Raw genomic sequence first — 13,179 nt, 5'->3', positions numbered from 1 at the left:
TCCACCGTCCCTTAACCGTCCTTTAAACTACTATTTGAGGGTCCCACTGTACTTTTTTACTCCATCCATTAACTAAGGGACGGAACCTGCAACGCTCCGTCCCTTAACCGTCTCTAAACCGTCCCTTAAATTACTATTCATTCAATTTCATTTTTAATTTTTTTTTCCAACAAATTCAATTAAAAAAACACACTTCATTAAAATTAAAACAACATTACAACTTAAAATTCAAAAAAGTAGAAAAAAGACATAATTAAAATCCTAAAAAAATAAAATGACATAATTTTATTTTCTCCGCCAAAGTTTTCCCAAATGTGCTCAATTAGATCCTCTTGGAGTTGGGCGTGGGCGCTAGAGTCGCGTGTCCTTGCCTGAATAGACAACCGTGCTTGTATAGACGGATGTGCTCCGCTTCGCGGCGGACTACTTGCGGTTGAGCTTCCGGGGGATTCCAGGTCGAACCAATTTCCCACCTCGGGTCCTTCGTCTTGGACAATCATATTGTGCAAGATTATGCATGTATACATGATATCAACCATGCTCTCCATGAACCACGAACGAGCTTGATGATGTTGAAGCGCGTTTGGAGAACCCCGAACGCCCTCTCCACATCTTTGCGAGCAGCCTCTTGCTTCTGCGCAAAAAGAGCCTGCTTTGGGTTTGCAGGTCTGCTGCACGTCTTCACGAAGGTCGGCCACTTCGGGTAGATGCCGTCGGCGAGATAGTACCCCATTTTTATACAGGCGGTTGTTGGCGACGAAGTAGATGGCCGGCGCTTTACCATCCAAAACTTCGGTAAAGAGGTCGGACTGGTGGAGCACGTTTACGTCGTTGTTCGAGCCAAGGACCCCGAAGTACGCGCACCAGATCCAAAGCAGGTAGTCCGCAACGGCCTCGAGTACAACGGTTGGGTGGGTGCCTTTGTGGCCGCTCGTGTAGGACCCCCTCCACGCCACCGGGCAATTCTTCCTTTGCCAGTGCATGCAATTGACACTGCCAAGCATCCCGGGGAATCCGTGCACTTGTTCGTGCAGGTCGAGGAGGAACTGACAATCGGTCGTGCTTGGCCTCCGGAGAAATTCGTCGGTGAAGGCTGCCCGGACGCCTTTGCCGAATTTGAGCAAGCACGTGCGCCCGGTGATGTCTCCGATGTGGAGGTATTCGTCTAACATGTCGGCCGTTTGTCCAGTAGCAAGCTGACGGATTGCTGCAGTACATTTCTGCAGCATCGTGTGGCTGGGACAGCCGACCGCGTCGAACCCTTCTCGGAAGAACTCTTTCCGGGCCGCCAAAGTATTCGCGATGTGGAAAAATAGCGGTTTACTCATGCGGAAACGGCGACGGAAGTAGGTATCTCCCCAAATCGAGTTATCGCAGAAGTAGTCGCATACTAACCTTTCGGCGGCTTCCTCCCGGTTACGATGGATGTACGTCCGGGAGCGTCGTTGGGGCGGCGCGGCTTCCTCCGCCTCCCGACGTCGATCTTCTTCAAGTGATTGTTACATTATTTGACGCATTTGCTCAAAAGGATCCATTAGTTTGAGTTGATTTGAGATGGAAATTGGAGTGGATATAGAGAGGATTTGAGAGGAATAGATATGTGTTTGTGTGTGAAATGAGTATGAAATAGGAGTATTTATAGAGTAACGAAATAAAAAAAAATAAAAAAATTTGAAAAACGGCAAAAACAAAACGGTAACATTACCGTTTGAATTTTTTTATTAAAATTCAAATTTTTTAAAAAAATGAATTATTGCGTCATCCGTGACGAAGCCCACTCGCGGGCCAGCGAGTGGGCGTCACGCATGCATCGGGAGCTCGCCACGTCGCCTCGGCGCGTGGCGAGACCTCGCGTCCCGCGTCGCGCAGCGACGGGCTACGGGACGACATGGCGACGGGCTGGGGACGGCACGCACCGCTGCAACGCGTCCCGCGACAGAACCGTCCCTCCGAAATGGAACACGGGCTGGCGGCGGCACGCGTAGTGGATGGCCTAACAATATACAGATACGAGACTAGACCTTTGTAGGAGTGCTTAAACATGTTTGATAAATGCTACCCATGCCAAAAAAGGTGCCATCTTCTTTTATTATATTCATCAAATAAGAACTTCATGATTAGATGAATATAAGAACTTCATGATTAAGACATAGTTTGGTAGCTATATTATATTTCAATTAGATATGATACAACTATTGATAGTTATCATAATTTCAACTAGTTAATGTATGTTAATTTTGTATTTGATAGCTGATGATAAATGTGAGTTATTCTATGTAGATATTCGGTACAATAAAAAGTAAAACAACTGTAACAGTCTAAATACCCTCATTAACTTAACAATAACCAAAGTATCCTCAAGGAGACAAAATACTAACAAAGATAAATAATATACAACCCCCATAAAGACTGGACTGCCAGCATCAGATATAGGTTACTAATTATAATTAGATTTTAATTTAGAATGGTATACAAACTATTAATATACAATAGAGTAAATCCTAGACTAAATCATGGGAGGATATATAAGTCACCAAAAAGTTACTCGTCCATACACATTTTTTTAGCACGAGATTTTTAAAAGTTATATTTAGTGAGTTAAATAAAAAAAATAAGAATATAGTAAAATATAAGCAAGATTAAATATTTTATTTTTAGCTATCTTGGGATAGCTCAAAATGAAATACAACTCAAGAACTAGAAACGGAGGTAGTACATGAAAAATGTAACTAAACATATCCACATGTAGAGATCAAGCAGACAGAAATACACCGCTCACACATAAGGAATAATGAAAATCAATAATGTTATGCGGCCACAATATGGCTGGCCATACGGTGGTATTTCTGTAAATAGTTGTAAAAATTAATATAATAAAATAATAGTTATAGATAGTGCTCAACCAATTTTACATAATCACCCTTTCCTTCCAAATTTGGAGAGAGAATACACATTTAAATTCTGTCTGTAATAATTACTCTATTTCCCAAGGATAATTATTATCGGATCCTTAAAGCCATGCACAATTAATCTTCAACTGATAAAGTATGTCCGTTTATTGCATATATCATAATTTTCCATTATACTAATTATATTATATTTTTTTATTTAGAAAAGTTATTCGAGGTAATTAACTTTTTTTCACTCTTAATTTATTTGCTTTCTCTTAATTTTTTACTTTATTATACACACTAATATCAAGTATCATAGTATATTTTGGTGTATAAAGTTATTATCATGAATTCTTATTAATCAAAATAATATAATATGGTGCAGTATCTTAATTAATATTAATAATATGTATTTGTATTAATGTTGTATAAATGTTATTATTAAGGATAAATAGTATTATGAATTATAAATCTTGTATATACTATGCCATATATGATGTTATCATAATTAATACTTGAATTATCATAGTTTTATCATATTGTAGTACTTTACTTATTAGTGTAGTACGGGAACTTGCTAGATTAGGCCATTAGTGGGGGGAAATGAAAAATCACAATTAATTGGAGATATGATTAATCTGAGCTTAGATTTATCAATTAACCTTAAATTGATAAATCAGTTATAAATTAAATTGATTGATTCAAATTGATTAGTTGGGGATTTAGCAAGAATTACTTAAGTAAAGATGTAAGCAAACACTGAAGATAAAAGAGATGATGAAACAGTTTATATTCAAGCAACTCCAATAATCAAGTCACACTCTTGATGATGTTGATGATGATAATGATGCTACTAATTAGAAATGATAGTCACAAATTAACTTTTAAACTCAATAATAAATACTTAAATAATCATATAATAATATTAAGTTACGAATTAGACAATTGAAGTCAATATCTATGCAAAATTATATTAACAATTATTTAATATTCCCTCCGTCCGCTAGTAGAAATCTCATTTTTCCACTTTGGTCCGTCCATAAATAGGAGTCCCGGTTCATAATTACCATAAATGGTAAAGAGGCTCCACATTTCACTAACTCATTCCTTTCACACATCATTTAAAACATATATATACAAGTTGACACATATTCTACTAACTTTCGTCCACCCACTTTTCTCAACATTTCTTAAAATCTGTGCCGGAAATAAATGAGACTCCTATTTGCGGAAGGGGGAGTATTAAATAACTCGGTTGGTAATTAGTCCATATTTAATTTTATATTAATTTATATTGATTATTGTTCATTTAGATAACTGAATTTGAGAGCTTCAATTGATTACCAATTTTAAAATAGAGTTTTGATTTTTTACACTCGAAAATTAAGCGATCACACCGTTTAATTAGTATTTCTTCCTGTGTCCTGTGACAATGTCTTAATTAATACGGAGTAGTAATTAGAATGAAAATAAAATAGATAAATATGTGGCACTAAGAGCATCTGTAACCTTTGGGGCCGGGCCGCAAATTGCGAGTACCGGCCCGTCCCATGCATTACACGGAAGGGCGGCACGGCTCAGGCCCGTCCCGGTGACGCGTGACCGGCCTGTGGAGCGTCCCGAGTCCCGGCCCGGGACGGGGTTGCACGGAGACGGGCCGCAAGTCCCGCGTCCCGGCCCAGCGTTGCACAGTGACGGGCCGGGCCGCAACCAATTTTTTTTTATATATATTTTAAATTCGAAATTATGTCGAGCGATCGGAGACTATCACAGCTCCGACAACCGATCGGAGGGCAATGTTTGCCCAAAGGCAAGAGGCGGCTCGGAAAGATGTCGAGCGTGCATTCGGAGTCCTCCAAGCGCGGTGGGCTATCGTGAAAGGAGCGGCACGTGGTTGGCAGCGGTCAAACATCGCCGACACAATGTATGCATGTATCATAATGCATAACATGATCGTTGAGGACGAACAAGATAACGTCACTTTGTGGAGCGACGATCCGCTCGCCAGCACCGGGAGTAACTACGTTGTCACCGAGCCGCCCGTGCAAGGCCTTCCTCACGACATCCGCAATGTCATGGCTCGTTCAGCTGCGATGCGCCAAGAGGAACAACACACTCACCTCCAAGCCGATCTAATCGAAGAAATTTGGACTCGCAACAACGTTTTCCAGCATTGACGTTATGTTTTCATGTATTTTATTTTCAGTTTGAAAATTTATACGTTGTAATTTTACAGTATTCGATGAAATTAAATTTTCCATGTTATAAATTTACAGCGTTTTTTTATTTTACTTTCAAAATAGGTTGGAGTTGTGAATAGTGTCATTTATTAGTTGCGGCCCGGGCCGCAACCTGCAGGGTTACAGCAGTTGGGCCGCAACCTGCAGGGTTACAGCAGTTGGGGCCTGGGCCGCAACTGTAGAGGAATGATGACGTGGAGGGGACTTGGGGCCGGAAATGGGGACGGGGTTACTGATGCCCTAAGTCATCACTTAAATTCAATAAAAAAACAAATTCCCTTTTTTTTTCAATAAAGTACATCGAGAGACATGATTACTTTGTGAATTTGAATAGTACAGAAAAGTAATGGATTTTAAATTAAAAAAATCCTATTATTGATAATATGGCCATTTAGCGTCACTCAATGAAAATAGCTTCCGTAATGCAATAGTAGTAGTACATGGAGTACGAGAATTTAGTAAATGTCTGGAAGAGAAAATCATCATCAGAAAAAGAACTCATAAAGGCCACCTTACTACATTATTTTGTCGCCCCTCCTCTTTTCCCGGACTTGGGACCGACTGTGCCAGGGAACCCAGAACACCGGCAGAGTTACACGACCCTACCTATCCACAAATATTACGTAATGCACACGTATAGATTCAATGGACTAAGAAGTTCATATAGATTCAGTAGACCAACTAGTTGTGCATTTCACCTATAACCAAGATTCAAGACCTGACCTGACCTGACCTGACCTGACCTGACCTGACCAGACCAGACCAGACCAGACCAGACCAGACCAGACCCATATCTACCTCCTCCATGCAAGACTGCACTTTTCTAATATGAAATAACTGCAGTCATGCAAGGAAAATTGAACAATTAATGTGTCGATGCTATATAAGGAAAATTGAACAATTAATGTGTCGATGCTATATAAGGAAAATTGAACAATTAATGTGACGATGCTAGTTAGTCAAATGGTTTCTTGTGAGCTTTGAACACATAAGCCGAAGAAAAAGGATCACGTTACAACAAGGAAGCTTGAATCGAGGTAAATAGGTGAGATATCTCACCCCAAGCTCCCAAGTGAAATAAGTGACGCCAGTCTCAAAGATTGGTCCCTGTCCAACAACCAGACAAAGATAGCCCACCTCAATCTCCATGTTTAACATAATCAAATTTCTTTTGTGTGATCGTATCTACTGTTGTAGGGCTGGGGCAAACAAAATAAACATGTAACAAAGGAACTGAAGAAGCAGAATAAAGATAACCAAGAATCAAACCGGAACAGGCTCCCACTGAAGGTTGATTAAGAACCAGCCATTGCTCAGACAAGAAATTGAAGAGTATAATGATAAGCACATGTAATGTAAGATATCATATTATAATCCTTCTGCCACTGTAAAAGCCCAGAACTGCCTTCTCTTGGAAACTGAAGAACCCAAATATTTGGCATCTGGAAATTGAAAAGTGCAAAACAAAGCAAAGAGAATGTCAAGTAAGAAGAAGACAACCTAGAAAAGTACTATACTCCCTCTGCCCCCACACTGTCAACTCCAGCACCGAAGATTGATTCGTGTCCAACAGCCAGACCAAGAGAGCCTCATCTTAAGCTCCACCTTTAACAGAACCAAAATTTGTTTTGTAAATCCTGTCACAGGTTGAGGCCTAACACAATATCCAATTAAACCAAAAAAACAACTGATGAAATTGAGTATAAATAACCAATCATCAAACCAGAACTGGCTTCCACTGAAGGATGGTCAAGAACCAGCGAACAATAAGACACTCGAATTCGAAGAATATAATGATAAGCACATGAACATCTACGTAAAAGATTACATCTTTAAGATACCATACTCTCTCTATCAAACAGAATAAACCAGAACCGACTTTCCTATAGAACCATGTGGAGATCAGACATCTGGAAATCAAAGAGCATAATAACAAGCAAAAGATGAGTCCAGGTAGAAGATACATTACTGTAGAAATGACTGTAAAACCATAAGCACAGAAAAATATTATAATGCACTCCCTCTATCACATTGTAGAACACCAATCCGCCTTTCCTTGAGAGCATATTGACCGAAGTAAGAAAAAGGCATCTGGAGATGTAAACAGCACAGCACTTAGAAAGGGGAAAATCCAGCTAAAAGATGAATTATAATACAAAAGCACTATACTCCCTCTACCACCCTCCGTGAACACTGAATATTGGCCCATGCCCAACAAGCAGACGAAGATAGCCCGTCATTCAGCTCCTACTCTGATAGATACATAACTTATTTTGTATCTCCTGTCACAGGGTGAGGCCGAAAACAATATCCACATCTATGTCACAAACAAAATACTGATGAAACAGAGCAAAATTCTGACCAAACTGCCTCTTGGTGAAGGTTGATTAAAAATTATCCAATGACCAGAGCCTGGAAATTGAAGAGTATAACGATAAGCATGGGAAAGTCTACATAGGAGATGAAATATAGTAGAGAAAAACCCTATACAATACTTGAAAAGAATCAAAGCTTATCTTGCATCTCCTAGCTGAAAACAATATCCACCATCCACATACACATTATTACAAAAAATCATAACAAACATAACTGAGCATTAAACAAGAACAGCCTTCCAGTGAAGGTTGATAATGAACCACACAAAGAAGATCAGACACTGGGAATTGAAGGTTATAATGATAAGCACTGAGAAAAGTTTAAGATAGAAGAAATTCTAACACAATAAACCACGTTGTGAAGCCCTAAAACTGAAAGAACCACTAATAGATCAAACAACTGGATACTGAAGAGCATAGCAATAAGCAAGGGGTAACTCCAGCTAGAAGATAAATGACCATAGAAAAATACTATACTTAATCAGAGATTGGTGTAAAATACTATACTCCATCAGAGATTGGTCCAAGTTCAACAACCAGCCCAAGTAGCCTCATCTTACGCTCCAACTTAGATAGAACTCCTGTCACATGGGTGAAGGCAAAAACAATATCCAGATCAATAAGAAACAAAAACAAACGGAAAAGTTCCAAGCAGAACAGCCTTCCATGGAAGTCTGGTTGCAAATCGCCCTCACAAGACACTGAAAATTAAAGTGTGTAACAATAAGCATAGGAACGTCTAGGTAGAAGATAAAATGTAGTAACAAGTAAATGGTGCATTAAACTCCCTCTGTCGCACTGTAAAAGCCCTGAGCTGCCTTCCCTTGAAGAGCATTACAGTAGGTAAAGGGAAAGTCCAGCTAGAAGATAAATGACAGAAAAATACTGTACTCTCTCTGCTACCCTCCATACAGTCCCAATTAAGCTCTTACTATGATGGAAGCAATTATTTTGTCCTATCACATCACTGGGTGAGGAAAAAAACATTATTATACACATCTACGTAGCAAACAAAAAATTTACAAAACAGAGTAAAGCATCAAGCAAGAACTGCCTTCTGACAAAAACTGCCTTCCGTTGATGGATAATAATAAAACACCCAACACTCGGATACTGGAAATTAAAGAGTATCAACAAACACGAGGAAAGTCTATAAAGAAGAAAAAAAGTAGTAGAAAATAATACTCCATATGCTATACTCTCTCTGACACACAGTTTGAACAAAGAATGGCTTTCCCCTGGAAACTGATAGAACAACCCAAAGATGAGACATCTGGAAATTGAAGAGCATAAGTAAGTAAAGAGAAGGCTAAGCTAGAAGATAAATGACAGGATACATGCCACCCTTCATAAACACCATAAATGCAAACATCAGAGATTGGTCCACGTAAATGACCCACGACAAAGGCTGAAATTGATATACACATGTAGCTAAGTAAACAAACCGATTAAACATAGAAAAGTTAACCATGCATCAAACCAGAAAAATTGACAAAGCACCAAACAAAATAACAGATTAAGGAAAACAGTTGACCAAGCATCAAAGTTCAAACTAGAACTGCCTTCCAGTGAAACCTGATGAAGAATCCACCACCTAATGGTCAGAGACTGGATACCAAAGAGAACAACAATAAGGACAGGAAGGTCTAGGTGGAAGATAAGAGGTAGTGAAAAAATACTATACTATACTCCCTGTCACAATGTAAAAGCCAAGACTGCCTTCTCTTGGAAACTGAACAACCCAAATATCTGACATCAGGAAACTGAAGAGCATAACAAGAAGCAAAGGAAATGCCCAGCATGAAGACAAACGACAGTATAAAAATACTATATACTCCTACCACCCTTCATAAGCTCGGTCAATGCCAGCATCAAATATTGGTCTATGTCCATCAGCAAGACCAAGATAGCCCACCTTCAGCTTCACCTCCAACAAAATCAAAATGTATTCTGCATCTCCTGTCACATGTTGAGGCCAAACCCAATATCCATGTAACAATATAAAACTGATGAAAAGGAGTAAAAGTAACCAAGCACTAAACCAGAACTGGCTTCCACAGAATGTTGATTGAGAACCAGCCAATGGTAAGACACTAGGAATGGAAGAGTACAACGGTAAGCACCAGGAATGTCTACGCAGAAGTTAAAATCAACATCCATGTAACAAATAAAATACTGATGAACCAGAGAAAAGATTATCCAGCATCAAACCGAAACTCGCTCGGTGAAGGTTGATTAAGAACTAGCCAACAAACAGAAACTGCAAAGTGAATATTATAACAATAATAATTGGAAAGGCCTATGTAATGTAGCAGACAAAACACTGAAGTATACTCCCTCCATTGTAAAAACACAGAACGGCACCCCTTGAAAACTGACCGAACAACCCAAAATATATACGATACTCCCTCTGCCAAGCCCCATAAATATTACAACGCCATCATCTCATTTTGGTCCATAACAGGCCAAGATAGTGGGTAGCCCCACCTTAAGCTCCAAGTCTAACAGAATCAAAACTTATTTCGTATCTCCTATCAAAGAGTGAAGAAGAAAATATCCACAATTCACATAACAGAAGAACAATTGAAATAGAGCAAAGATAACCAAATACAGACCAGCTTCCACTGAAGGTTGATAAAGAACCACCCACCCAAATAGACAATGAAAACTGAAGAGAACAGCCATAAGCACAGGTATCTGTAGGAAGACGATAAAATGCAGTAGAAGAAGTATGATACTAAACTTAGTTCCACTGCCACACAATGAAACCTGAGAATCACCATCCCTTGATTACTGATAGAACCACACAAGTAACATACATCTGGAAATTGAAGAGCATAACGGTTCACAGTGGAGAGGTCAGCCAGAAGATAAACATCATAGAAAAATAATGTTGCTCCCAATGCCAGCACTATCTTTGCCAGCATCCGAGATGTGTGTGGAATCATTTTTTTGTCCTGACACATGTCAATGGATGAGGCCAAGAACGCTATACACATCTATGTGAAAAACAAAAAACAGAGAAAAAACTAAAGATACTCAAGCACCAGCAAGAACTGCCTTCTGTTGAAAACTGCGTTCGGATGAAGGTTGCTTAAGACTACCGAACACACACTGGAAACTGAGGAGTACAACGATAAACACGGGGTAAGTCTAGGCAGCGGGAAGTCGAGGTAGAAGATAAAATTTATTAGAAAAGCATACTATCTATACTCCCTCAGGAAAAACAAAGAACGGCCTTCCTCTGGAAACTGGTAGAGCAACCCAAATATCAGGCATCTGGAAACTGAAGAGCATAATAGTAAGATAAGAGAGATCACAGCTAGAAGATAAATGAGAGGCTAAATGCCACCCATCATACACCATAAATGCAGGCACCAGAGATTGGTCCACGTCCAACTACCAGAAACAAAGGCTGAAACAATATTCACATATAGGTAAATAAACAAACAGATCAAACATAAAAAAGTTAACCAAGAATCAAACCAGAAAAATTGACCAAGCATCAAATAATAAACAGCTACAAGAGAACAGTTAACCAAGCATCAAACTAGAACTGCCTCCCAGACTCCAGTGAAGCCAGAAGAAGAACCCACCCAATTGTTCAGAGAGTGAATATCAAAGAGAATAACAATAAGGATGGGAAATTCTAGGTAGAAGACAAGAGGTAGTGAAAAAATACTATACTCCCTTTGTCACACTGTGAAAGCCCAGAGCTTCCTTCTCTTGAAAACTGAAGAACCTAAATATCTGACATCAGGAAATTGAAGAGCATAGCAATAAGCCAAGGAATCGTCCAGGTAGAAGATAAACGACAGTACATAGAAAAATACTATACTCCCTCTGCCACCCTTCATAAACTCGATCAACACCAGCACCAAATATTGGTCCATGTCCAACAACCAGACCAAGATAGCCCACCTTCAGCACAGTAAAAAATTTATTTTGCATCTCCTGTCATATGTCGAGGCCAAACACAGTACCCATGTAAAAAAAGAAACTGATGACACGGAGAAAATATAATCAAGCACCAAACCAGAACTGGCTTCCATGGAAGGTTGATTAAGAACCAGCCAATGCTAAAACAATGGAAATTGAAGAGTATAACGGTAACCCTCCATAGACACTGTCATTGCCAGAGATGAGTCCGTGTCCATATACCAAACAATCTATTCCAATTTATTTATGGAGACACCAAGTCAGAGAATTGTGCATAAGAAATTTATCCTCATTCATGTGTGATCTTGAGGCTGCTCACCAGAGAAGAGCAAAGAAGAGGAAAACAATGAGGAAAGTAATCAAAGCATGAGCACTTCCATCAACTGTCGATAACTATCAACTCGGAGAATGAACTGGAAAGAATTCCAAACAGACAAAGAGGCAAAAACTTAACCTTCTCGCCCGAATGATCACGAGCTACCAAATCGATTGCACTACATAAACAAACGAAAGTGAGCCCCGAGAAGGGATCACGATATAAAAGACCGTCAAGTAACCATAACAGCCTTGGATCTTCAATAGTTGAAAATAACTAAATAATCCAATCCGTAGAAGAATCACAACAAACAATCGACACAAATCAGAAACGTCAAGAGTAGGTTGAACGGAAACCCTCCGCTGGATAATCTATCCTCGCCGCAATACCTAATTGGGAAGGTTAAGAGAAATCGCACCACACAGAGATAGTAATCCGATCGTAAACACAAAAGGTAGGTTAAGAGGGAACGCAAAACCTAATCGCCAATCTAAATATCAGCACAAACAAACATGAAATCCGAAAAAGAACAGAGGAATGGTTAGCGTTATTTACAGAAGGTGTCATATATATATATATAGGTGTAGTTGGCGGCAGATGGACGGCTGGGATTTATTGGATCAAAATAAGTCGGTTTATAGTACTCCTATTAAAATCTAATTGTTGGTAGGATACTAGGATTAGGTAACACACCAAAAAATAGTTGATATTTTCCTTTCGTGTAAAAAACAATTAAAAACATCTTTATTAATACTACAGCCCAGGTTTACAGATTTTCCATATGCGTTTTTTTTTCTTTGGCTCTTTTTGGTAAGTGACAGATTATTCAAGATTACCAATTATTCAAGCTAATCTACTCTATTAGTATCCTGGTAGTATTATTTTTTCTCATTAGTATTCAAATTTTCTTTTCATTAGAACTCAGTATAAACAATAAATAATTTAGAAGTTCTTATTTCATTTATCCTTAACTATCAGTTGCACTATTTTATAAAATGGAGGAAGTATATCTTATTTAATTTTCTTTTTTAATAGATGAATAAACAGAACTTTCTTAAAATTCGTGGAATAGAATATGAGGTTTTTATCTTAAACATTACATATATATTAATTTCTTATTGATTTTGCCTCCAAGTGAAATTGGAGTAGTATATTGACTTATTGAGCACGCATGAATATATAAATTAGTAAATCCTTTATATATTAATCTATAATATATATCACCGCACGTATTATGGATAGTAATCAATTGCTTATTAATTAGCAATCATAAATTAAGATTAAATCTTAGTCAGCAAATCTTAATTATTAGATTAGGAGATCTAGTGGTTGAAATAATGTCACATGAATTATATTTTGAATAAAAAAATTATTAAATAAACTGGTATTAATGTGAATTCTCTCTCATCAAGATCATC

At 38.5% G+C, this 13,179-nt stretch overlaps 1 long non-coding RNA gene across 1 annotated transcript; it reads right to left on the bottom strand.

Moving 5' to 3' along the window:
• Positions 1-5,482: 5,482 nt before the first annotated feature.
• Positions 5,483-12,293, bottom strand: LOC121810387. Its single transcript, XR_006052453.1, has 2 exons — positions 7,984-12,293; positions 5,483-7,543 (listed from the first exon to the last, which is right to left on the bottom strand). It is a non-coding gene; the product is annotated as an uncharacterized LOC121810387 (long non-coding RNA).
• Between the last annotated feature and the right edge of the window lie 886 nt (positions 12,294-13,179).

This window comes from Salvia splendens, chromosome 1 (assembly GCF_004379255.2).
Source record: "Salvia splendens isolate huo1 chromosome 1, SspV2, whole genome shotgun sequence".
Lineage (NCBI taxonomy): Eukaryota > Viridiplantae > Streptophyta > Magnoliopsida > Lamiales > Lamiaceae > Salvia > Salvia splendens.
The sequence above is the reverse complement of the archived record's forward strand: the minus strand, read 5'-3'. Positions and strand labels throughout refer to the sequence as shown.